This window comes from Coffea arabica, chromosome 11c (assembly GCF_036785885.1).
Source record: "Coffea arabica cultivar ET-39 chromosome 11c, Coffea Arabica ET-39 HiFi, whole genome shotgun sequence".
NCBI lineage: Eukaryota > Viridiplantae > Streptophyta > Magnoliopsida > Gentianales > Rubiaceae > Coffea > Coffea arabica.
In genome coordinates, this window is record NC_092330.1 from 23,010,756 (window position 1) to 23,036,324 (window position 25,569).

The 25,569-nt window shown below is 43.5% G+C and overlaps 25 pseudogenes; all 25 read left to right on the forward strand.

The window, feature by feature from the left end:
• The first annotated feature begins 252 nt into the window (after positions 1-252).
• LOC140019028 (5S ribosomal RNA) lies at positions 253-370 on the forward strand (annotated as a pseudogene).
• A 767-nt stretch (positions 371-1,137) lies between these two features.
• Positions 1,138-1,255, forward strand: LOC140018349 (5S ribosomal RNA; annotated as a pseudogene).
• A 913-nt stretch (positions 1,256-2,168) lies between these two features.
• LOC140019029 (5S ribosomal RNA) lies at positions 2,169-2,286 on the forward strand (annotated as a pseudogene).
• Positions 2,287-3,210: 924 nt separating this feature from the next.
• On the forward strand, positions 3,211-3,328 carry LOC140018350 (5S ribosomal RNA; annotated as a pseudogene).
• Positions 3,329-4,241: 913 nt separating this feature from the next.
• Positions 4,242-4,359, forward strand: LOC140019031 (5S ribosomal RNA; annotated as a pseudogene).
• Positions 4,360-5,283: 924 nt separating this feature from the next.
• Positions 5,284-5,401, forward strand: LOC140019032 (5S ribosomal RNA; annotated as a pseudogene).
• Positions 5,402-6,326: 925 nt separating this feature from the next.
• On the forward strand, positions 6,327-6,444 carry LOC140018352 (5S ribosomal RNA; annotated as a pseudogene).
• A 913-nt stretch (positions 6,445-7,357) lies between these two features.
• LOC140019033 (5S ribosomal RNA) lies at positions 7,358-7,475 on the forward strand (annotated as a pseudogene).
• A 924-nt stretch (positions 7,476-8,399) lies between these two features.
• Positions 8,400-8,517, forward strand: LOC140018353 (5S ribosomal RNA; annotated as a pseudogene).
• A 913-nt stretch (positions 8,518-9,430) lies between these two features.
• Positions 9,431-9,548, forward strand: LOC140019034 (5S ribosomal RNA; annotated as a pseudogene).
• Positions 9,549-10,472: 924 nt separating this feature from the next.
• Positions 10,473-10,590, forward strand: LOC140019035 (5S ribosomal RNA; annotated as a pseudogene).
• A 925-nt stretch (positions 10,591-11,515) lies between these two features.
• On the forward strand, positions 11,516-11,633 carry LOC140018354 (5S ribosomal RNA; annotated as a pseudogene).
• A 913-nt stretch (positions 11,634-12,546) lies between these two features.
• Positions 12,547-12,664, forward strand: LOC140019036 (5S ribosomal RNA; annotated as a pseudogene).
• Positions 12,665-13,588: 924 nt separating this feature from the next.
• On the forward strand, positions 13,589-13,706 carry LOC140019037 (5S ribosomal RNA; annotated as a pseudogene).
• A 925-nt stretch (positions 13,707-14,631) lies between these two features.
• Positions 14,632-14,749, forward strand: LOC140018355 (5S ribosomal RNA; annotated as a pseudogene).
• A 913-nt stretch (positions 14,750-15,662) lies between these two features.
• On the forward strand, positions 15,663-15,780 carry LOC140019038 (5S ribosomal RNA; annotated as a pseudogene).
• A 924-nt stretch (positions 15,781-16,704) lies between these two features.
• Positions 16,705-16,822, forward strand: LOC140019039 (5S ribosomal RNA; annotated as a pseudogene).
• Positions 16,823-17,747: 925 nt separating this feature from the next.
• On the forward strand, positions 17,748-17,865 carry LOC140018356 (5S ribosomal RNA; annotated as a pseudogene).
• Positions 17,866-18,778: 913 nt separating this feature from the next.
• Positions 18,779-18,896, forward strand: LOC140019040 (5S ribosomal RNA; annotated as a pseudogene).
• A 924-nt stretch (positions 18,897-19,820) lies between these two features.
• LOC140018357 (5S ribosomal RNA) lies at positions 19,821-19,938 on the forward strand (annotated as a pseudogene).
• A 913-nt stretch (positions 19,939-20,851) lies between these two features.
• On the forward strand, positions 20,852-20,969 carry LOC140019042 (5S ribosomal RNA; annotated as a pseudogene).
• Positions 20,970-21,893: 924 nt separating this feature from the next.
• On the forward strand, positions 21,894-22,011 carry LOC140019043 (5S ribosomal RNA; annotated as a pseudogene).
• Positions 22,012-22,936: 925 nt separating this feature from the next.
• On the forward strand, positions 22,937-23,054 carry LOC140018358 (5S ribosomal RNA; annotated as a pseudogene).
• Positions 23,055-23,967: 913 nt separating this feature from the next.
• Positions 23,968-24,085, forward strand: LOC140019044 (5S ribosomal RNA; annotated as a pseudogene).
• A 924-nt stretch (positions 24,086-25,009) lies between these two features.
• Positions 25,010-25,127, forward strand: LOC140018359 (5S ribosomal RNA; annotated as a pseudogene).
• The last annotated feature ends 442 nt before the right edge of the window (positions 25,128-25,569 follow it).

A 25,569-nucleotide genomic window follows, 5' to 3' on the forward strand; every position in this document is an offset into this window, starting at 1 on the left:
CCGGATCGTCGGTCAAAGTTGTCGGCGCAAATGTATAAGCGCAAGCGTGAAGGATCACTTTCAGGATAATTGAGAGTTGTGCGACGAGGGAAAAAAAAGGTGCAAAGCAACAAGAAAAAAATATAAAAGTAAATAAATAAAAGGATGAGAGGAAATTCATGAACTGACGCTTAGAATGAATTCGGGTCCAGAAAAGCCAAACTGCTTCACAGGACGTGGCAGTTTAAAAGAATAAAGCGAAAGGAACATGGCGGGTGCGATCATACCAGCACTAATGCACCGGATCCCATCAGAACTCCGAAGTTAAGCGTGCTTGGGCGACAGTAGTACTAGGATGGGTGACCCTAGGCCTGTCAACGGGTCGGGTCTAGACCCGGATCCGGATCAAAATATATATTATCAATATAATTTGATTAGGATGATGTATTTGAGTAAAATCAATTTGATTTATTTTCTTATTTGGTTTTTTCTTTGCATTAGCTAGAAATTTGTTTACAAATATATCTTTTTCTCTTTTTGTTAGAAATTATAAATTTTGGCAAATTTGTTCGGGTAGACCCGACCCGGATCCGAGACTCGCCGGGTCCGGATCCGGAACACAGAATAAAAGACCCGTCGGGTAAACGGGTCGGATCCGGGTCCGGGTCCGGAATAATGAATTCCGGCCCGGACCCGGCCCGTTGACACCCCTAGGTGACCCCCTGGGAAATCCTCGTGTTGCACCCCTCCCTTTTTTGTTTCGAAATCCAAATTTCCCCTTCGTTCTTTATGCTGTAGTAATTTAGCTCCGTCGGAACGATTGCTTTATATTTTGCTTTTTATCGAAGCATGAACGCGGATCTGAAGGCGCGAGACAAGTCAGGAACGGTACGGCTGGATCGAAGCCCGGATCGTCGGTCAAAGTTGTCGGCGCAAATGTATAAGCGCAAGCGTGAAGGATCACTTTCAGGATAATTGAGAGTTGTGCGACGAGGGAAAAAAAAGGTGCAAAGCAACAAGAAAAAAATATAAAAGTAAATAAATAAAAGGATGAGAGGAAATTCATGAACTGACGCTTAGAATGAATTCGGGTCCAGAAAAGCCAAACTGCTTCACAGGACGTGGCAGTTTAAAAGAATAAAGCGAAAGAAACATGGCGGGTGCGATCATACCAGCACTAATGCACCGGATCCCATCAGAACTCCGAAGTTAAGCGTGCTTGGGCGACAGTAGTACTAGGATGGGTGACCCTAGGCCGGTCAACGGGTCGGGTCTACACCCGGATCCGGATCGGATCCCTGAAATTTTTGCGTGTATGGGTAGGGATTTAATTCCGTTATCCGGATCCGGATCCGTTTTTTCAAACAAAAAAACGGGTCGGATACGGAATATAGTATTCCGACCCGTATTAGACCCGGATCCGGAAATAAATGATTTAATAATTTATAAAAAATATATATTATCAATATAATTTGATTAGGATGATGTATTTGAGTAAAATCAATTTGATTTATTTTCTTATTTGGTTTTTTCTTTGCATTAGCTAGAAATTTGTTTACAAATATATCTTTTTCTCTTTTTTGTTAGAAATTATAAATTTTGGCAAATTTGTTCGGGTAGACCCGACCCGGATCCGAGACTCGCCGGGTCCGGATCCGGAACACAGAATAAAAGACCCGTCGGGTAAACCGGTCGGATCCGGAATAATGAATTCCGGCCCGGACCCGGCCCGTTGACACCCCTAGGTGACCCCCTGGGAAATCCTCGTGTTGCACCCCTCCCTTTTTTGTTTCGAAATCCAAATTTCCCCTTCGTTCTTTATGCTGTAGTAATTTAGCTCCGTCGGAACGATTGCTTTTTATTTTGCTTCTCATCGAAGCATGAAGGCGGATCTGAAGGCGCGAGACAAGTCAGGAACGGTACGGCTGGATCGAAGCCCGGATCGTCGGTCAAAGTTGTCGGCGCAAATGTATAAGCGCAAGCGTGAAGGATCACTTTCAGGATAATTGAGAGTTGTGCGACGAGGGAAAAAAAAGGTGCAAAGCAACAAGAAAAAAATATAAAAGTAAATAAATAAAAGGATGAGAGGAAATTCATGAACTGACGCTTAGAATGAATTCGGGTCCAGAAAAGCCAAACTGCTTCACAGGACGTGGCAGTTTAAAAGAATAAAGCGAAAGGAACATGGCGGGTGCGATCATACCAGCACTAATGCACCGGATCCCATCAGAACTCCGAAGTTAAGCGTGCTTGGGCGACAGTAGTACTAGGATGGGTGACCCTAGGCCTGTCAACGGGTCGGGTCTAGACCCGGATCCGGATCGGATCCCTGAAATTTTTGCGGGTATGGGTACGGATTTAATTCCGTTAACCGGATCCGGATCCGTTTTTTCAAACAAAAAAACGGGTCGAATACGGAATATAGTATTCCGACCCGTATTAGACCCGGATCCGGATATAAATGATTTAATAATTTATAAAAAAAATATATTATCAATATAATTTGATTAGGATGATGTATTTGAGTAAAATCAATTTGATTTATTTTCTTATTTGGTTTTTTCTTTGCATTAGTTAGAAATTTGTTTACAAATATATCTTTTTCTCTTTTTGTTAGAAATTATAAATTTTGGCAAATTTGTTCGGGTAGACCCGACCCGGATCCGAGACTCGCCGGGTCCGGATCCGGAACACAGAATAAAAGACCCGTCGGGTAAACGGGTCGGATCCGGGTCCGGGTCCGGAATAATGAATTCCGGCCCGGACCCGGCCCGTTGACACCCCTAGGTGACCCCCTGGGAAATCCTCGTGTTGCACCCCTCCCTTTTTTGTTTCGAAATCCAAATTTCCCCTTCGTTCTTTATGCTGTAGTAATTTAGCTCCGTCGGAACGATTGCTTTTTATTTTGCTTCTCATCGAAGCATGAAGGCGGATCTGAAGGCGCGAGACAAGTCAGGAACGGTACGGCTGGATCGAAGCCCGGATCGTCGGTCAAAGTTGTCGGCGCAAATGTATAAGCGCAAGCGTGAAGGATCACTTTCAGGATAATTGAGAGTTGTGCGACGAGGGAAAAAAAAGGTGCAAAGCAACAAGAAAAAAATATAAAAGTAAATAAATAAAAGGATGAGAGGAAATTCATGAACTGACGCTTAGAATGAATTCGGGTCCAGAAAAGCCAAACTGCTTCACAGGACGTGGCAGTTTAAAAGAATAAAGCGAAAGAAACATGGCGGGTGCGATCATACCAGCACTAATGCACCGGATCCCATCAGAACTCCGAAGTTAAGCGTGCTTGGGCGACAGTAGTACTAGGATGGGTGACCCTAGGCCGGTCAACGGGTCGGGTCTACACCCGGATCCGGATCGGATCCCTGAAATTTTTGCGGGTATGGGTAGGGATTTAATTCCGTTATCCGGATCCGGATCCGTTTTTTCAAACAAAAAAACGGGTCGGATACGGAATATAGTATTCCGACCCGTATTAGACCCGGATCCGGAAATAAATGATTTAATAATTTATAAAAAATATATATTATCAATATAATTTGATTAGGATGATGTATTTGAGTAAAATCAATTTGATTTATTTTCTTATTTGGTTTTTTCTTTGCATTAGCTAGAAATTTGTTTACAAATATATCTTTTTCTCTTTTTTGTTAGAAATTATAAATTTTGGCAAATTTGTTCGGGTAGACCCGACCCGGATCCGAGACTCGCCGGGTCCGGATCCGGAACACAGAATAAAAGACCCGTCGGGTAAACCGGTCGGATCCGGAATAATGAATTCCGGCCCGGACCCGGCCCGTTGACACCCCTAGGTGACCCCCTGGGAAATCCTCGTGTTGCACCCCTCCCTTTTTTGTTTCGAAATCCAAATTTCCCCTTCGTTCTTTATGCTGTAGTAATTTAGCTCCGTCGGAACGATTGCTTTTTATTTTGCTTCTCATCGAAGCATGAAGGCGGATCTGAAGGCGCGAGACAAGTCAGGAACGGTACGGCTGGATCGAAGCCCGGATCGTCGGTCAAAGTTGTCGGCGCAAATGTATAAGCGCAAGCGTGAAGGATCACTTTCAGGATAATTGAGAGTTGTGCGACGAGGGAAAAAAAAGGTGCAAAGCAACAAGAAAAAAATATAAAAGTAAATAAATAAAAGGATGAGAGGAAATTCATGAACTGACGCTTAGAATGAATTCGGGTCCAGAAAAGCCAAACTGCTTCACAGGACGTGGCAGTTTAAAAGAATAAAGCGAAAGGAACATGGCGGGTGCGATCATACCAGCACTAATGCACCGGATCCCATCAGAACTCCGAAGTTAAGCGTGCTTGGGCGACAGTAGTACTAGGATGGGTGACCCTAGGCCTGTCAACGGGTCGGGTCTAGACCCGGATCCGGATCGGATCCCTGAAATTTTTGCGGGTATGGGTACGGATTTAATTCCGTTAACCGGATCCGGATCCGTTTTTTCAAACAAAAAAACGGGTCGGATACGGAATATAGTATTCCGACCCGTATTAGACCCGGATCCGGATATAAATGATTTAATAATTTATAAAAAAAATATATTATCAATATAATTTGATTAGGATGATGTATTTGAGTAAAATCAATTTGATTTATTTTCTTATTTGGTTTTTTCTTTGCATTAGTTAGAAATTTGTTTACAAATATATCTTTTTCTCTTTTTGTTAGAAATTATAAATTTTGGCAAATTTGTTCGGGTAGACCCGACCCGGATCCGAGACTCGCCGGGTCCGGATCCGGAACACAGAATAAAAGACCCGTCGGGTAAACGGGTCGGATCCGGGTCCGGGTCCGGAATAATGAATTCCGGCCCGGACCCGGCCCGTTGACACCCCTAGGTGACCCCCTGGGAAATCCTCGTGTTGCACCCCTCCCTTTTTTGTTTCGAAATCCAAATTTCCCCTTCGTTCTTTATGCTGTAGTAATTTAGCTCCGTCGGAACGATTGCTTTTTATTTTGCTTCTCATCGAAGCATGAAGGCGGATCTGAAGGCGCGAGACAAGTCAGGAACGGTACGGCTGGATCGAAGCCCGGATCGTCGGTCAAAGTTGTCGGCGCAAATGTATAAGCGCAAGCGTGAAGGATCACTTTCAGGATAATTGAGAGTTGTGCGACGAGGGAAAAAAAAGGTGCAAAGCAACAAGAAAAAAATATAAAAGTAAATAAATAAAAGGATGAGAGGAAATTCATGAACTGATGCTTAGAATGAATTCGGGTCCAGAAAAGCCAAACTGCTTCACAGGACGTGGCAGTTTAAAAGAATAAAGCGAAAGGAACATGGCGGGTGCGATCATACCAGCACTAATGCACCGGATCCCATCAGAACTCCGAAGTTAAGCGTGCTTGGGCGACAGTAGTACTAGGATGGGTGACCCTAGGCCTGTCAACGGGTCGGGTCTAGACCCGGATCCGGATCGGATCCCTAAAATTTTTGCGGGTATGGGTAGGGATTTAATTCCGTTATCCGGATCCGGATCCGTTTTTTCAAACAAAAAAACGGGTCGGATACGGAATATAGTATTCCGACCCGTATTAGACCCGCATCCGGATATAAATGATTTAATAATTTATAAAAAATATATATTATCAATATAATTTGATTAGGATGATGTATTTGAGTAAAATCAATTTGATTTATTTTCTTATTTGGTTTTTTCTTTGCATTAGTTAGAAATTAGTTTACAAATATATCTTTTTCTCTTTTTTGTTAGAAATTATAAATTTTGGCAAATTTGTTCGGGTAGACCCGACCCGGATCCGAGACTCGCCGGGTCCGGATCCGGAACACCGAATAAAAGACCCGTCGGGTAAACGGGTCGGATCCGGGTCCGGGTCCAGAATAATGAATTCCGGCCCGGACCCGGCACGTTGACACCCCTAGGTGACCCCCTGGGAAATCCTCGTGTTGCACCCCTCCCTTTTTTGTTTCGAAATCCAAATTTCCCCTTCGTTCTTTATGCTGTAGTAATTTAGCTCCGTCGGAACGATTGCTTTATATTTTGCTTTTTATCGAAGCATGAACGCGGATCTGAAGGCGCGAGACAAGTCAGGAACGGTACGGCTGGATCGAAGCCCGGATCGTCGGTCAAAGTTGTCGGCGCAAATGTATAAGCGCAAGCGTGAAGGATCACTTTCAGGATAATTGAGAGTTGTGCGACGAGGGAAAAAAAAGGTGCAAAGCAACAAGAAAAAAATATAAAAGTAAATAAATAAAAGGATGAGAGGAAATTCATGAACTGACGCTTAGAATGAATTCGGGTCCAGAAAAGCCAAACTGCTTCACAGGACGTGGCAGTTTAAAAGAATAAAGCGAAAGAAACATGGCGGGTGCGATCATACCAGCACTAATGCACCGGATCCCATCAGAACTCCGAAGTTAAGCGTGCTTGGGCGACAGTAGTACTAGGATGGGTGACCCTAGGCCGGTCAACGGGTCGGGTCTACACCCGGATCCGGATCGGATCCCTGAAATTTTTGCGGGTATGGGTAGGGATTTAATTCCGTTATCCGGATCCGGATCCGTTTTTTCAAACAAAAAAACGGGTCGGATACGGAATATAGTATTCCGACCCGTATTAGACCCGGATCCGGAAATAAATGATTTAATAATTTATAAAAAATATATATTATCAATATAATTTGATTAGGATGATGTATTTGAGTAAAATCAATTTGATTTATTTTCTTATTTGGTTTTTTCTTTGCATTAGCTAGAAATTTGTTTACAAATATATCTTTTTCTCTTTTTTGTTAGAAATTATAAATTTTGGCAAATTTGTTCGGGTAGACCCGACCCGGATCCGAGACTCGCCGGGTCCGGATCCGGAACACAGAATAAAAGACCCGTCGGGTAAACCGGTCGGATCCGGAATAATGAATTCCGGCCCGGACCCGGCCCGTTGACACCCCTAGGTGACCCCCTGGGAAATCCTCGTGTTGCACCCCTCCCTTTTTTGTTTCGAAATCCAAATTTCCCCTTCGTTCTTTATGCTGTAGTAATTTAGCTCCGTCGGAACGATTGCTTTTTATTTTGCTTCTCATCGAAGCATGAAGGCGGATCTGAAGGCGCGAGACAAGTCAGGAACGGTACGGCTGGATCGAAGCCCGGATCGTCGGTCAAAGTTGTCGGCGCAAATGTATAAGCGCAAGCGTGAAGGATCACTTTCAGGATAATTGAGAGTTGTGCGACGAGGGAAAAAAAAGGTGCAAAGCAACAAGAAAAAAATATAAAAGTAAATAAATAAAAGGATGAGAGGAAATTCATGAACTGACGCTTAGAATGAATTCGGGTCCAGAAAAGCCAAACTGCTTCACAGGACGTGGCAGTTTAAAAGAATAAAGCGAAAGGAACATGGCGGGTGCGATCATACCAGCACTAATGCACCGGATCCCATCAGAACTCCGAAGTTAAGCGTGCTTGGGCGACAGTAGTACTAGGATGGGTGACCCTAGGCCTGTCAACGGGTCGGGTCTAGACCCGGATCCGGATCGGATCCCTGAAATTTTTGCGGGTATGGGTACGGATTTAATTCCGTTAACCGGATCCGGATCCGTTTTTTCAAACAAAAAAACGGGTCGAATACGGAATATAGTATTCCGACCCGTATTAGACCCGGATCCGGATATAAATGATTTAATAATTTATAAAAAAAATATATTATCAATATAATTTGATTAGGATGATGTATTTGAGTAAAATCAATTTGATTTATTTTCTTATTTGGTTTTTTCTTTGCATTAGTTAGAAATTTGTTTACAAATATATCTTTTTCTCTTTTTGTTAGAAATTATAAATTTTGGCAAATTTGTTCGGGTAGACCCGACCCGGATCCGAGACTCGCCGGGTCCGGATCCGGAACACAGAATAAAAGACCCGTCGGGTAAACGGGTCGGATCCGGGTCCGGGTCCGGAATAATGAATTCCGGCCCGGACCCGGCCCGTTGACACCCCTAGGTGACCCCCTGGGAAATACTCGTGTTGCACCCCTCCCTTTTTTGTTTCGAAATCCAAATTTCCCCTTCGTTCTTTATGCTGTAGTAATTTAGCTCCGTCGGAACGATTGCTTTTTATTTTGCTTCTCATCGAAGCATGAAGGCGGATCTGAAGGCGCGAGACAAGTCAGGAACGGTACGGCTGGATCGAAGCCCGGATCGTCGGTCAAAGTTGTCGGCGCAAATGTATAAGCGCAAGCGTGAAGGATCACTTTCAGGATAATTGAGAGTTGTGCGACGAGGGAAAAAAAAGGTGCAAAGCAACAAGAAAAAAATATAAAAGTAAATAAATAAAAGGATGAGAGGAAATTCATGAACTGACGCTTAGAATGAATTCGGGTCCAGAAAAGCCAAACTGCTTCACAGGACGTGGCAGTTTAAAAGAATAAAGCGAAAGGAACATGGCGGGTGCGATCATACCAGCACTAATGCACCGGATCCCATCAGAACTCCGAAGTTAAGCGTGCTTGGGCGACAGTAGTACTAGGATGGGTGACCCTAGGCCGGTCAACGGGTCGGGTCTAGACCCGGATCCGGATCGGATCCCTGAAATTTTTGCGGGTATGGGTAGGGATTTAATTCCGTTATCCGGATCCGGATCCGTTTTTTCAAACAAAAAAACGGGTCGGATACGGAATATAGTATTCCGACCCGTATTAGACCCGGATCCGGAAATAAATGATTTAATAATTTATAAAAAATATATATTATCAATATAATTTGATTAGGATGATGTATTTGAGTAAAATCAATTTGATTTATTTTCTTATTTGGTTTTTTCTTTGCATTAGCTAGAAATTTGTTTACAAATATATCTTTTTCTCTTTTTTGTTAGAAATTATAAATTTTGGCAAATTTGTTCGGGTAGACCCGACCCGGATCCGAGACTCGCCGGGTCCGGATCCGGAACACAGAATAAAAGACCCGTCGGGTAAACCGGTCGGATCCGGAATAATGAATTCCGGCCCGGACCCGGCCCGTTGACACCCCTAGGTGACCCCCTGGGAAATCCTCGTGTTGCACCCCTCCCTTTTTTGTTTCGAAATCCAAATTTCCCCTTCGTTCTTTATGCTGTAGTAATTTAGCTCCGTCGGAACGATTGCTTTTTATTTTGCTTCTCATCGAAGCATGAAGGCGGATCTGAAGGCGCGAGACAAGTCAGGAACGGTACGGCTGGATCGAAGCCCGGATCGTCGGTCAAAGTTGTCGGCGCAAATGTATAAGCGCAAGCGTGAAGGATCACTTTCAGGATAATTGAGAGTTGTGCGACGAGGGAAAAAAAAGGTGCAAAGCAACAAGAAAAAAATATAAAAGTAAATAAATAAAAGGATGAGAGGAAATTCATGAACTGACGCTTAGAATGAATTCGGGTCCAGAAAAGCCAAACTGCTTCACAGGACGTGGCAGTTTAAAAGAATAAAGCGAAAGGAACATGGCGGGTGCGATCATACCAGCACTAATGCACCGGATCCCATCAGAACTCCGAAGTTAAGCGTGCTTGGGCGACAGTAGTACTAGGATGGGTGACCCTAGGCCTGTCAACGGGTCGGGTCTAGACCCGGATCCGGATCGGATCCCTGAAATTTTTGCGGGTATGGGTACGGATTTAATTCCGTTAACCGGATCCGGATCCGTTTTTTCAAACAAAAAAACGGGTCGGATACGGAATATAGTATTCCGACCCGTATTAGACCCGGATCCGGATATAAATGATTTAATAATTTATAAAAAAAATATATTATCAATATAATTTGATTAGGATGATGTATTTGAGTAAAATCAATTTGATTTATTTTCTTATTTGGTTTTTTCTTTGCATTAGTTAGAAATTTGTTTACAAATATATCTTTTTCTCTTTTTGTTAGAAATTATAAATTTTGGCAAATTTGTTCGGGTAGACCCGACCCGGATCCGAGACTCGCCGGGTCCGGATCCGGAACACAGAATAAAAGACCCGTCGGGTAAACGGGTCGGATCCGGGTCCGGGTCCGGAATAATGAATTCCGGCCCGGACCCGGCCCGTTGACACCCCTAGGTGACCCCCTGGGAAATCCTCGTGTTGCACCCCTCCCTTTTTTGTTTCGAAATCCAAATTTCCCCTTCGTTCTTTATGCTGTAGTAATTTAGCTCCGTCGGAACGATTGCTTTTTATTTTGCTTCTCATCGAAGCATGAAGGCGGATCTGAAGGCGCGAGACAAGTCAGGAACGGTACGGCTGGATCGAAGCCCGGATCGTCGGTCAAAGTTGTCGGCGCAAATGTATAAGCGCAAGCGTGAAGGATCACTTTCAGGATAATTGAGAGTTGTGCGACGAGGGAAAAAAAAGGTGCAAAGCAACAAGAAAAAAATATAAAAGTAAATAAATAAAAGGATGAGAGGAAATTCATGAACTGATGCTTAGAATGAATTCGGGTCCAGAAAAGCCAAACTGCTTCACAGGACGTGGCAGTTTAAAAGAATAAAGCGAAAGGAACATGGCGGGTGCGATCATACCAGCACTAATGCACCGGATCCCATCAGAACTCCGAAGTTAAGCGTGCTTGGGCGACAGTAGTACTAGGATGGGTGACCCTAGGCCTGTCAACGGGTCGGGTCTAGACCCGGATCCGGATCGGATCCCTAAAATTTTTGCGGGTATGGGTAGGGATTTAATTCCGTTATCCGGATCCGGATCCGTTTTTTCAAACAAAAAAACGGGTCGGATACGGAATATAGTATTCCGACCCGTATTAGACCCGCATCCGGATATAAATGATTTAATAATTTATAAAAAATATATATTATCAATATAATTTGATTAGGATGATGTATTTGAGTAAAATCAATTTGATTTATTTTCTTATTTGGTTTTTTCTTTGCATTAGTTAGAAATTAGTTTACAAATATATCTTTTTCTCTTTTTTGTTAGAAATTATAAATTTTGGCAAATTTGTTCGGGTAGACCCGACCCGGATCCGAGACTCGCCGGGTCCGGATCCGGAACACCGAATAAAAGACCCGTCGGGTAAACGGGTCGGATCCGGGTCCGGGTCCAGAATAATGAATTCCGGCCCGGACCCGGCACGTTGACACCCCTAGGTGACCCCCTGGGAAATCCTCGTGTTGCACCCCTCCCTTTTTTGTTTCGAAATCCAAATTTCCCCTTCGTTCTTTATGCTGTAGTAATTTAGCTCCGTCGGAACGATTGCTTTATATTTTGCTTTTTATCGAAGCATGAACGCGGATCTGAAGGCGCGAGACAAGTCAGGAACGGTACGGCTGGATCGAAGCCCGGATCGTCGGTCAAAGTTGTCGGCGCAAATGTATAAGCGCAAGCGTGAAGGATCACTTTCAGGATAATTGAGAGTTGTGCGACGAGGGAAAAAAAAGGTGCAAAGCAACAAGAAAAAAATATAAAAGTAAATAAATAAAAGGATGAGAGGAAATTCATGAACTGACGCTTAGAATGAATTCGGGTCCAGAAAAGCCAAACTGCTTCACAGGACGTGGCAGTTTAAAAGAATAAAGCGAAAGAAACATGGCGGGTGCGATCATACCAGCACTAATGCACCGGATCCCATCAGAACTCCGAAGTTAAGCGTGCTTGGGCGACAGTAGTACTAGGATGGGTGACCCTAGGCCGGTCAACGGGTCGGGTCTACACCCGGATCCGGATCGGATCCCTGAAATTTTTGCGGGTATGGGTAGGGATTTAATTCCGTTATCCGGATCCGGATCCGTTTTTTCAAACAAAAAAACGGGTCGGATACGGAATATAGTATTCCGACCCGTATTAGACCCGGATCCGGAAATAAATGATTTAATAATTTATAAAAAATATATATTATCAATATAATTTGATTAGGATGATGTATTTGAGTAAAATCAATTTGATTTATTTTCTTATTTGGTTTTTTCTTTGCATTAGCTAGAAATTTGTTTACAAATATATCTTTTTCTCTTTTTTGTTAGAAATTATAAATTTTGGCAAATTTGTTCGGGTAGACCCGACCCGGATCCGAGACTCGCCGGGTCCGGATCCGGAACACAGAATAAAAGACCCGTCGGGTAAACCGGTCGGATCCGGAATAATGAATTCCGGCCCGGACCCGGCCCGTTGACACCCCTAGGTGACCCCCTGGGAAATCCTCGTGTTGCACCCCTCCCTTTTTTGTTTCGAAATCCAAATTTCCCCTTCGTTCTTTATGCTGTAGTAATTTAGCTCCGTCGGAACGATTGCTTTTTATTTTGCTTCTCATCGAAGCATGAAGGCGGATCTGAAGGCGCGAGACAAGTCAGGAACGGTACGGCTGGATCGAAGCCCGGATCGTCGGTCAAAGTTGTCGGCGCAAATGTATAAGCGCAAGCGTGAAGGATCACTTTCAGGATAATTGAGAGTTGTGCGACGAGGGAAAAAAAAGGTGCAAAGCAACAAGAAAAAAATATAAAAGTAAATAAATAAAAGGATGAGAGGAAATTCATGAACTGACGCTTAGAATGAATTCGGGTCCAGAAAAGCCAAACTGCTTCACAGGACGTGGCAGTTTAAAAGAATAAAGCGAAAGGAACATGGCGGGTGCGATCATACCAGCACTAATGCACCGGATCCCATCAGAACTCCGAAGTTAAGCGTGCTTGGGCGACAGTAGTACTAGGATGGGTGACCCTAGGCCTGTCAACGGGTCGGGTCTAGACCCGGATCCGGATCGGATCCCTGAAATTTTTGCGGGTATGGGTACGGATTTAATTCCGTTAACCGGATCCGGATCCGTTTTTTCAAACAAAAAAACGGGTCGAATACGGAATATAGTATTCCGACCCGTATTAGACCCGGATCCGGATATAAATGATTTAATAATTTATAAAAAAAATATATTATCAATATAATTTGATTAGGATGATGTATTTGAGTAAAATCAATTTGATTTATTTTCTTATTTGGTTTTTTCTTTGCATTAGTTAGAAATTTGTTTACAAATATATCTTTTTCTCTTTTTGTTAGAAATTATAAATTTTGGCAAATTTGTTCGGGTAGACCCGACCCGGATCCGAGACTCGCCGGGTCCGGATCCGGAACACAGAATAAAAGACCCGTCGGGTAAACGGGTCGGATCCGGGTCCGGGTCCGGAATAATGAATTCCGGCCCGGACCCGGCCCGTTGACACCCCTAGGTGACCCCCTGGGAAATCCTCGTGTTGCACCCCTCCCTTTTTTGTTTCGAAATCCAAATTTCCCCTTCGTTCTTTATGCTGTAGTAATTTAGCTCCGTCGGAACGATTGCTTTTTATTTTGCTTCTCATCGAAGCATGAAGGCGGATCTGAAGGCGCGAGACAAGTCAGGAACGGTACGGCTGGATCGAAGCCCGGATCGTCGGTCAAAGTTGTCGGCGCAAATGTATAAGCGCAAGCGTGAAGGATCACTTTCAGGATAATTGAGAGTTGTGCGACGAGGGAAAAAAAAGGTGCAAAGCAACAAGAAAAAAATATAAAAGTAAATAAATAAAAGGATGAGAGGAAATTCATGAACTGATGCTTAGAATGAATTCGGGTCCAGAAAAGCCAAACTGCTTCACAGGACGTGGCAGTTTAAAAGAATAAAGCGAAAGGAACATGGCGGGTGCGATCATACCAGCACTAATGCACCGGATCCCATCAGAACTCCGAAGTTAAGCGTGCTTGGGCGACAGTAGTACTAGGATGGGTGACCCTAGGCCTGTCAACGGGTCGGGTCTAGACCCGGATCCGGATCGGATCCCTAAAATTTTTGCGGGTATGGGTAGGGATTTAATTCCGTTATCCGGATCCGGATCCGTTTTTTCAAACAAAAAAACGGGTCGGATACGGAATATAGTATTCCGACCCGTATTAGACCCGCATCCGGATATAAATGATTTAATAATTTATAAAAAATATATATTATCAATATAATTTGATTAGGATGATGTATTTGAGTAAAATCAATTTGATTTATTTTCTTATTTGGTTTTTTCTTTGCATTAGTTAGAAATTAGTTTACAAATATATCTTTTTCTCTTTTTTGTTAGAAATTATAAATTTTGGCAAATTTGTTCGGGTAGACCCGACCCGGATCCGAGACTCGCCGGGTCCGGATCCGGAACACCGAATAAAAGACCCGTCGGGTAAACGGGTCGGATCCGGGTCCGGGTCCAGAATAATGAATTCCGGCCCGGACCCGGCACGTTGACACCCCTAGGTGACCCCCTGGGAAATCCTCGTGTTGCACCCCTCCCTTTTTTGTTTCGAAATCCAAATTTCCCCTTCGTTCTTTATGCTGTAGTAATTTAGCTCCGTCGGAACGATTGCTTTATATTTTGCTTTTTATCGAAGCATGAACGCGGATCTGAAGGCGCGAGACAAGTCAGGAACGGTACGGCTGGATCGAAGCCCGGATCGTCGGTCAAAGTTGTCGGCGCAAATGTATAAGCGCAAGCGTGAAGGATCACTTTCAGGATAATTGAGAGTTGTGCGACGAGGGAAAAAAAAGGTGCAAAGCAACAAGAAAAAAATATAAAAGTAAATAAATAAAAGGATGAGAGGAAATTCATGAACTGACGCTTAGAATGAATTCGGGTCCAGAAAAGCCAAACTGCTTCACAGGACGTGGCAGTTTAAAAGAATAAAGCGAAAGAAACATGGCGGGTGCGATCATACCAGCACTAATGCACCGGATCCCATCAGAACTCCGAAGTTAAGCGTGCTTGGGCGACAGTAGTACTAGGATGGGTGACCCTAGGCCGGTCAACGGGTCGGGTCTACACCCGGATCCGGATCGGATCCCTGAAATTTTTGCGGGTATGGGTAGGGATTTAATTCCGTTATCCGGATCCGGATCCGTTTTTTCAAACAAAAAAACGGGTCGGATACGGAATATAGTATTCCGACCCGTATTAGACCCGGATCCGGAAATAAATGATTTAATAATTTATAAAAAATATATATTATCAATATAATTTGATTAGGATGATGTATTTGAGTAAAATCAATTTGATTTATTTTCTTATTTGGTTTTTTCTTTGCATTAGCTAGAAATTTGTTTACAAATATATCTTTTTCTCTTTTTTGTTAGAAATTATAAATTTTGGCAAATTTGTTCGGGTAGACCCGACCCGGATCCGAGACTCGCCGGGTCCGGATCCGGAACACAGAATAAAAGACCCGTCGGGTAAACCGGTCGGATCCGGAATAATGAATTCCGGCCCGGACCCGGCCCGTTGACACCCCTAGGTGACCCCCTGGGAAATCCTCGTGTTGCACCCCTCCCTTTTTTGTTTCGAAATCCAAATTTCCCCTTCGTTCTTTATGCTGTAGTAATTTAGCTCCGTCGGAACGATTGCTTTTTATTTTGCTTCTCATCGAAGCATGAAGGCGGATCTGAAGGCGCGAGACAAGTCAGGAACGGTACGGCTGGATCGAAGCCCGGATCGTCGGTCAAAGTTGTCGGCGCAAATGTATAAGCGCAAGCGTGAAGGATCACTTTCAGGATAATTGAGAGTTGTGCGACGAGGGAAAAAAAAGGTGCAAAGCAACAAGAAAAAAATATAAAAGTAAATAAATAAAAGGATGAGAGGAAATTCATGAACTGACGCTTAGAATGAATTCGGGTCCAGAAAAGCCAAACTGCTTCACAGGACGTGGCAGTTTAAAAGAATAAAGCGAAAGGAACATGGCGGGTGCGATCATACCAGCACTAATGCACCGGATCCCATCAGAACTCCGAAGTTAAGCGTGCTTGGGCGACAGTAGTACTAGGATGGGTGACCCTAGGCCTGTCAACGGGTCGGGTCTAGACCCGGATCCGGATCGGATCCCTGAAATTTTTGCGGGTATGGGTACGGATTTAATTCCGTTAACCGGATCCGGATCCGTTTTTTCAAACAAAAAAACGGGTCGAATACGGAATATAGTATTCCGACCCGTATTAGACCCGGATCCGGATATAAATGATTTAATAATTTATAAAAAAAATATATTATCAATATAATTTGATTAGGATGATGTATTTGAGTAAAATCAATTTGATTTATTTTCTTATTTGGTTTTTTCTTTGCATTAGTTAGAAATTTGTTTACAAATATATCTTTTTCTCTTTTTGTTAGAAATTATAAATTTTGGCAAATTTGTTCGGGTAGACCCGACCCGGATCCGAGACTCGCCGGGTCCGGATCCGGAACACAGAATAAAAGACCCGTCGGGTAAACGGGTCGGATCCGGGTCCGGGTCCGGAATAATGAATTCCGGCCCGGACCCGGCCCGTTGACACCCCTAGGTGACCCCCTGGGAAATCCTCGTGTTGCACCCCTCCCTTTTTTGTTTCGAAATCCAAATTTCCCCTTCGTTCTTTATGCTGTAGTAATTTAGCTCCGTCGGAACGATTGCTTTTTATTTTGCTTCTCATCGAAGCATGAAGGCGGATCTGAAGGCGCGAGACAAGTCAGGAACGGTACGGCTGGATCGAAGCCCGGATCGTCGGTCAAAGTTGTCGGCGCAAATGTATAAGCGCAAGCGTGAAGGATCACTTTCAGGATAATTGAGAGTTGTGCGACGAGGGAAAAAAAAGGTGCAAAGCAACAAGAAAAAAATATAAAAGTAAATAAATAAAAGGATGAGAGGAAATTCATGAACTGATGCTTAGAATGAATTCGGGTCCAGAAAAGCCAAACTGCTTCACAGGACGTGGCAGTTTAAAAGAATAAAGCGAAAGGAACATGGCGGGTGCGATCATACCAGCACTAATGCACCGGATCCCATCAGAACTCCGAAGTTAAGCGTGCTTGGGCGACAGTAGTACTAGGATGGGTGACCCTAGGCCTGTCAACGGGTCGGGTCTAGACCCGGATCCGGATCGGATCCCTAAAATTTTTGCGGGTATGGGTAGGGATTTAATTCCGTTATCCGGATCCGGATCCGTTTTTTCAAACAAAAAAACGGGTCGGATACGGAATATAGTATTCCGACCCGTATTAGACCCGCATCCGGATATAAATGATTTAATAATTTATAAAAAATATATATTATCAATATAATTTGATTAGGATGATGTATTTGAGTAAAATCAATTTGATTTATTTTCTTATTTGGTTTTTTCTTTGCATTAGTTAGAAATTAGTTTACAAATATATCTTTTTCTCTTTTTTGTTAGAAATTATAAATTTTGGCAAATTTGTTCGGGTAGACCCGACCCGGATCCGAGACTCGCCGGGTCCGGATCCGGAACACCGAATAAAAGACCCGTCGGGTAAACGGGTCGGATCCGGGTCCGGGTCCAGAATAATGAATTCCGGCCCGGACCCGGCACGTTGACACCCCTAGGTGACCCCCTGGGAAATCCTCGTGTTGCACCCCTCCCTTTTTTGTTTCGAAATCCAAATTTCCCCTTCGTTCTTTATGCTGTAGTAATTTAGCTCCGTCGGAACGATTGCTTTATATTTTGCTTTTTATCGAAGCATGAACGCGGATCTGAAGGCGCGAGACAAGTCAGGAACGGTACGGCTGGATCGAAGCCCGGATCGTCGGTCAAAGTTGTCGGCGCAAATGTATAAGCGCAAGCGTGAAGGATCACTTTCAGGATAATTGAGAGTTGTGCGACGAGGGAAAAAAAAGGTGCAAAGCAACAAGAAAAAAATATAAAAGTAAATAAATAAAAGGATGAGAGGAAATTCATGAACTGACGCTTAGAATGAATTCGGGTCCAGAAAAGCCAAACTGCTTCACAGGACGTGGCAGTTTAAAAGAATAAAGCGAAAGAAACATGGCGGGTGCGATCATACCAGCACTAATGCACCGGATCCCATCAGAACTCCGAAGTTAAGCGTGCTTGGGCGACAGTAGTACTAGGATGGGTGACCCTAGGCCGGTCAACGGGTCGGGTCTACACCCGGATCCGGATCGGATCCCTGAAATTTTTGCGGGTATGGGTAGGGATTTAATTCCGTTATCCGGATCCGGATCCGTTTTTTCAAACAAAAAAACGGGTCGGATACGGAATATAGTATTCCGACCCGTATTAGACCCGGATCCGGAAATAAATGATTTAATAATTTATAAAAAATATATATTATCAATATAATTTGATTAGGATGATGTATTTGAGTAAAATCAATTTGATTTATTTTCTTATTTGGTTTTTTCTTTGCATTAGCTAGAAATTTGTTTACAAATATATCTTTTTCTCTTTTTTGTTAGAAATTATAAATTTTGGCAAATTTGTTCGGGTAGACCCGACCCGGATCCGAGACTCGCCGGGTCCGGATCCGGAACACAGAATAAAAGACCCGTCGGGTAAACCGGTCGGATCCGGAATAATGAATTCCGGCCCGGACCCGGCCCGTTGACACCCCTAGGTGACCCCCTGGGAAATCCTCGTGTTGCACCCCTCCCTTTTTTGTTTCGAAATCCAAATTTCCCCTTCGTTCTTTATGCTGTAGTAATTTAGCTCCGTCGGAACGATTGCTTTTTATTTTGCTTCTCATCGAAGCATGAAGGCGGATCTGAAGGCGCGAGACAAGTCAGGAACGGTACGGCTGGATCGAAGCCCGGATCGTCGGTCAAAGTTGTCGGCGCAAATGTATAAGCGCAAGCGTGAAGGATCACTTTCAGGATAATTGAGAGTTGTGCGACGAGGGAAAAAAAAGGTGCAAAGCAACAAGAAAAAAATATAAAAGTAAATAAATAAAAGGATGAGAGGAAATTCATGAACTGACGCTTAGAATGAATTCGGGTCCAGAAAAGCCAAACTGCTTCACAGGACGTGGCAGTTTAAAAGAATAAAGCGAAAGGAACATGGCGGGTGCGATCATACCAGCACTAATGCACCGGATCCCATCAGAACTCCGAAGTTAAGCGTGCTTGGGCGACAGTAGTACTAGGATGGGTGACCCTAGGCCTGTCAACGGGTCGGGTCTAGACCCGGATCCGGATCGGATCCCTGAAATTTTTGCGGGTATGGGTACGGATTTAATTCCGTTAACCGGATCCGGATCCGTTTTTTCAAACAAAAAAACGGGTCGAATACGGAATATAGTATTCCGACCCGTATTAGACCCGGATCCGGATATAAATGATTTAATAATTTATAAAAAAAATATATTATCAATATAATTTGATTAGGATGATGTATTTGAGTAAAATCAATTTGATTTATTTTCTTATTTGGTTTTTTCTTTGCATTAGTTAGAAATTTGTTTACAAATATATCTTTTTCTCTTTTTGTTAGAAATTATAAATTTTGGCAAATTTGTTCGGGTAGACCCGACCCGGATCCGAGACTCGCCGGGTCCGGATCCGGAACACAGAATAAAAGACCCGTCGGGTAAACGGGTCGGATCCGGGTCCGGGTCCGGAATAATGAATTCCGGCCCGGACCCGGCCCGTTGACACCCCTAGGTGACCCCCTGGGAAATCCTCGTGTTGCACCCCTCCCTTTTTTGTTTCGAAATCCAAATTTCCCCTTCGTTCTTTATGCTGTAGTAATTTAGCTCCGTCGGAACGATTGCTTTTTATTTTGCTTCTCATCGAAGCATGAAGGCGGATCTGAAGGCGCGAGACAAGTCAGGAACGGTACGGCTGGATCGAAGCCCGGATCGTCGGTCAAAGTTGTCGGCGCAAATGTATAAGCGCAAGCGTGAAGGATCACTTTCAGGATAATTGAGAGTTGTGCGACGAGGGAAAAAAAAGGTGCAAAGCAACAAGAAAAAAATATAAAAGTAAATAAATAAAAGGATGAGAGGAAATTCATGAACTGACGCTTAGAATGAATTCGGGTCCAGAAAAGCCAAACTGCTTCACAGGACGTGGCAGTTTAAAAGAATAAAGCGAAAGAAACATGGCGGGTGCGATCATACCAGCACTAATGCACCGGATCCCATCAGAACTCCGAAGTTAAGCGTGCTTGGGCGACAGTAGTACTAGGATGGGTGACCCTAGGCCGGTCAACGGGTCGGGTCTACACCCGGATCCGGATCGGATCCCTGAAATTTTTGCGGGTATGGGTAGGGATTTAATTCCGTTATCCGGATCCGGATCCGTTTTTTCAAACAAAAAAACGGGTCGGATACGGAATATAGTATTCCGACCCGTATTAGACCCGGATCCGGAAATAAATGATTTAATAATTTATAAAAAATATATATTATCAATATAATTTGATTAGGATGATGTATTTGAGTAAAATCAATTTGATTTATTTTCTTATTTGGTTTTTTCTTTGCATTAGCTAGAAATTTGTTTACAAATATATCTTTTTCTCTTTTTTGTTAGAAATTATAAATTTTGGCAAATTTGTTCGGGTAGACCCGACCCGGATCCGAGACTCGCCGGGTCCGGATCCGGAACACAGAATAAAAGACCCGTCGGGTAAACCGGTCGGATCCGGAATAATGAATTCCGGCCCGGACCCGGCCCGTTGACACCCCTAGGTGACCCCCTGGGAAATCCTCGTGTTGCACCCCTCCCTTTTTTGTTTCGAAATCCAAATTTCCCCTTCGTTCTTTATGCTGTAGTAATTTAGCTCCGTCGGAACGATTGCTTTTTATTTTGCTTCTCATCGAAGCATGAAGGCGGATCTGAAGGCGCGAGACAAGTCAGGAACGGTACGGCTGGATCGAAGCCCGGATCGTCGGTCAAAGTTGTCGGCGCAAATGTATAAGCGCAAGCGTGAAGGATCACTTTCAGGATAATTGAGAGTTGTGCGACGAGGGAAAAAAAAGGTGCAAAGCAACAAGAAAAAAATATAAAAGTAAATAAATAAAAGGATGAGAGGAAATTCATGAACTGACGCTTAGAATGAATTCGGGTCCAGAAAAGCCAAACTGCTTCACAGGACGTGGCAGTTTAAAAGAATAAAGCGAAAGGAACATGGCGGGTGCGATCATACCAGCACTAATGCACCGGATCCCATCAGAACTCCGAAGTTAAGCGTGCTTGGGCGACAGTAGTACTAGGATGGGTGACCCTAGGCCTGTCAACGGGTCGGGTCTAGACCCGGATCCGGATCGGATCCCTGAAATTTTTGCGGGTATGGGTACGGATTTAATTCCGTTAACCGGATCCGGATCCGTTTTTTCAAACAAAAAAACGGGTCGAATACGGAATATAGTATTCCGACCCGTATTAGACCCGGATCCGGATATAAATGATTTAATAATTTATAAAAAAAATATATTATCAATATAATTTGATTAGGATGATGTATTTGAGTAAAATCAATTTGATTTATTTTCTTATTTGGTTTTTTCTTTGCATTAGTTAGAAATTTGTTTACAAATATATCTTTTTCTCTTTTTGTTAGAAATTATAAATTTTGGCAAATTTGTTCGGGTAGACCCGACCCGGATCCGAGACTCGCCGGGTCCGGATCCGGAACACAGAATAAAAGACCCGTCGGGTAAACGGGTCGGATCCGGGTCCGGGTCCGGAATAATGAATTCCGGCCCGGACCCGGCCCGTTGACACCCCTAGGTGACCCCCTGGGAAATCCTCGTGTTGCACCCCTCCCTTTTTTGTTTCGAAATCCAAATTTCCCCTTCGTTCTTTATGCTGTAGTAATTTAGCTCCGTCGGAACGATTGCTTTTTATTTTGCTTCTCATCGAAGCATGAAGGCGGATCTGAAGGCGCGAGACAAGTCAGGAACGGTACGGCTGGATCGAAGCCCGGATCGTCGGTCAAAGTTGTCGGCGCAAATGTATAAGCGCAAGCGTGAAGGATCACTTTCAGGATAATTGAGAGTTGTGCGACGAGGGAAAAAAAAGGTGCAAAGCAACAAGAAAAAAATATAAAAGTAAATAAATAAAAGGATGAGAGGAAATTCATGAACTGATGCTTAGAATGAATTCGGGTCCAGAAAAGCCAAACTGCTTCACAGGACGTGGCAGTTTAAAAGAATAAAGCGAAAGGAACATGGCGGGTGCGATCATACCAGCACTAATGCACCGGATCCCATCAGAACTCCGAAGTTAAGCGTGCTTGGGCGACAGTAGTACTAGGATGGGTGACCCTAGGCCTGTCAACGGGTCGGGTCTAGACCCGGATCCGGATCGGATCCCTAAAATTTTTGCGGGTATGGGTAGGGATTTAATTCCGTTATCCGGATCCGGATCCGTTTTTTCAAACAAAAAAACGGGTCGGATACGGAATATAGTATTCCGACCCGTATTAGACCCGCATCCGGATATAAATGATTTAATAATTTATAAAAAATATATATTATCAATATAATTTGATTAGGATGATGTATTTGAGTAAAATCAATTTGATTTATTTTCTTATTTGGTTTTTTCTTTGCATTAGTTAGAAATTAGTTTACAAATATATCTTTTTCTCTTTTTTGTTAGAAATTATAAATTTTGGCAAATTTGTTCGGGTAGACCCGACCCGGATCCGAGACTCGCCGGGTCCGGATCCGGAACACCGAATAAAAGACCCGTCGGGTAAACGGGTCGGATCCGGGTCCGGGTCCAGAATAATGAATTCCGGCCCGGACCCGGCACGTTGACACCCCTAGGTGACCCCCTGGGAAATCCTCGTGTTGCACCCCTCCCTTTTTTGTTTCGAAATCCAAATTTCCCCTTCGTTCTTTATGCTGTAGTAATTTAGCTCCGTCGGAACGATTGCTTTATATTTTGCTTTTTATCGAAGCATGAACGCGGATCTGAAGGCGCGAGACAAGTCAGGAACGGTACGGCTGGATCGAAGCCCGGATCGTCGGTCAAAGTTGTCGGCGCAAATGTATAAGCGCAAGCGTGAAGGATCACTTTCAGGATAATTGAGAGTTGTGCGACGAGGGAAAAAAAAGGTGCAAAGCAACAAGAAAAAAATATAAAAGTAAATAAATAAAAGGATGAGAGGAAATTCATGAACTGACGCTTAGAATGAATTCGGGTCCAGAAAAGCCAAACTGCTTCACAGGACGTGGCAGTTTAAAAGAATAAAGCGAAAGAAACATGGCGGGTGCGATCATACCAGCACTAATGCACCGGATCCCATCAGAACTCCGAAGTTAAGCGTGCTTGGGCGACAGTAGTACTAGGATGGGTGACCCTAGGCCGGTCAACGGGTCGGGTCTACACCCGGATCCGGATCGGATCCCTGAAATTTTTGCGGGTATGGGTAGGGATTTAATTCCGTTATCCGGATCCGGATCCGTTTTTTCAAACAAAAAAACGGGTCGGATACGGAATATAGTATTCCGACCCGTATTAGACCCGGATCCGGAAATAAATGATTTAATAATTTATAAAAAATATATATTATCAATATAATTTGATTAGGATGATGTATTTGAGTAAAATCAATTTGATTTATTTTCTTATTTGGTTTTTTCTTTGCATTAGCTAGAAATTTGTTTACAAATATATCTTTTTCTCTTTTTTGTTAGAAATTATAAATTTTGGCAAATTTGTTCGGGTAGACCCGACCCGGATCCGAGACTCGCCGGGTCCGGATCCGGAACACAGAATAAAAGACCCGTCGGGTAAACCGGTCGGATCCGGAATAATGAATTCCGGCCCGGACCCGGCCCGTTGACACCCCTAGGTGACCCCCTGGGAAATCCTCGTGTTGCACCCCTCCCTTTTTTGTTTCGAAATCCAAATTTCCCCTTCGTTCTTTATGCTGTAGTAATTTAGCTCCGTCGGAACGATTGCTTTTTATTTTGCTTCTCATCGAAGCATGAAGGCGGATCTGAAGGCGCGAGACAAGTCAGGAACGGTACGGCTGGATCGAAGCCCGGATCGTCGGTCAAAGTTGTCGGCGCAAATGTATAAGCGCAAGCGTGAAGGATCACTTTCAGGATAATTGAGAGTTGTGCGACGAGGGAAAAAAAAGGTGCAAAGCAACAAGAAAAAAATATAAAAGTAAATAAATAAAAGGATGAGAGGAAATTCATGAACTGACGCTTAGAATGAATTCGGGTCCAGAAAAGCCAAACTGCTTCACAGGACGTGGCAGTTTAAAAGAATAAAGCGAAAGGAACATGGCGGGTGCGATCATACCAGCACTAATGCACCGGATCCCATCAGAACTCCGAAGTTAAGCGTGCTTGGGCGACAGTAGTACTAGGATGGGTGACCCTAGGCCTGTCAACGGGTCGGGTCTAGACCCGGATCCGGATCGGATCCCTGAAATTTTTGCGGGTATGGGTACGGATTTAATTCCGTTAACCGGATCCGGATCCGTTTTTTCAAACAAAAAAACGGGTCGAATACGGAATATAGTATTCCGACCCGTATTAGACCCGGATCCGGATATAAATGATTTAATAATTTATAAAAAAAATATATTATCAATATAATTTGATTAGGATGATGTATTTGAGTAAAATCAATTTGATTTATTTTCTTATTTGGTTTTTTCTTTGCATTAGTTAGAAATTTGTTTACAAATATATCTTTTTCTCTTTTTGTTAGAAATTATAAATTTTGGCAAATTTGTTCGGGTAGACCCGACCCGGATCCGAGACTCGCCGGGTCCGGATCCGGAACACAGAATAAAAGACCCGTCGGGTAAACGGGTCGGATCCGGGTCCGGGTCCGGAATAATGAATTCCGGCCCGGACCCGGCCCGTTGACACCCCTAGGTGACCCCCTGGGAAATCCTCGTGTTGCACCCCTCCCTTTTTTGTTTCGAAATCCAAATTTCCCCTTCGTTCTTTATGCTGTAGTAATTTAGCTCCGTCGGAACGATTGCTTTTTATTTTGCTTCTCATCGAAGCATGAAGGCGGATCTGAAGGCGCGAGACAAGTCAGGAACGGTACGGCTGGATCGAAGCCCGGATCGTCGGTCAAAGTTGTCGGCGCAAATGTATAAGCGCAAGCGTGAAGGATCACTTTCAGGATAATTGAGAGTTGTGCGACGAGGGAAAAAAAAGGTGCAAAGCAACAAGAAAAAAATATAAAAGTAAATAAATAAAAGGATGAGAGGAAATTCATGAACTGACGCTTAGAATGAATTCGGGTCCAGAAAAGCCAAACTGCTTCACAGGACGTGGCAGTTTAAAAGAATAAAGCGAAAGAAACATGGCGGGTGCGATCATACCAGCACTAATGCACCGGATCCCATCAGAACTCCGAAGTTAAGCGTGCTTGGGCGACAGTAGTACTAGGATGGGTGACCCTAGGCCGGTCAACGGGTCGGGTCTACACCCGGATCCGGATCGGATCCCTGAAATTTTTGCGGGTATGGGTAGGGATTTAATTCCGTTATCCGGATCCGGATCCGTTTTTTCAAACAAAAAAACGGGTCGGATACGGAATATAGTATTCCGACCCGTATTAGACCCGGATCCGGAAATAAATGATTTAATAATTTATAAAAAATATATATTATCAATATAATTTGATTAGGATGATGTATTTGAGTAAAATCAATTTGATTTATTTTCTTATTTGGTTTTTTCTTTGCATTAGCTAGAAATTTGTTTACAAATATATCTTTTTCTCTTTTTTGTTAGAAATTATAAATTTTGGCAAATTTGTTCGGGTAGACCCGACCCGGATCCGAGACTCGCCGGGTCCGGATCCGGAACACAGAATAAAAGACCCGTCGGGTAAACCGGTCGGATCCGGAATAATGAATTCCGGC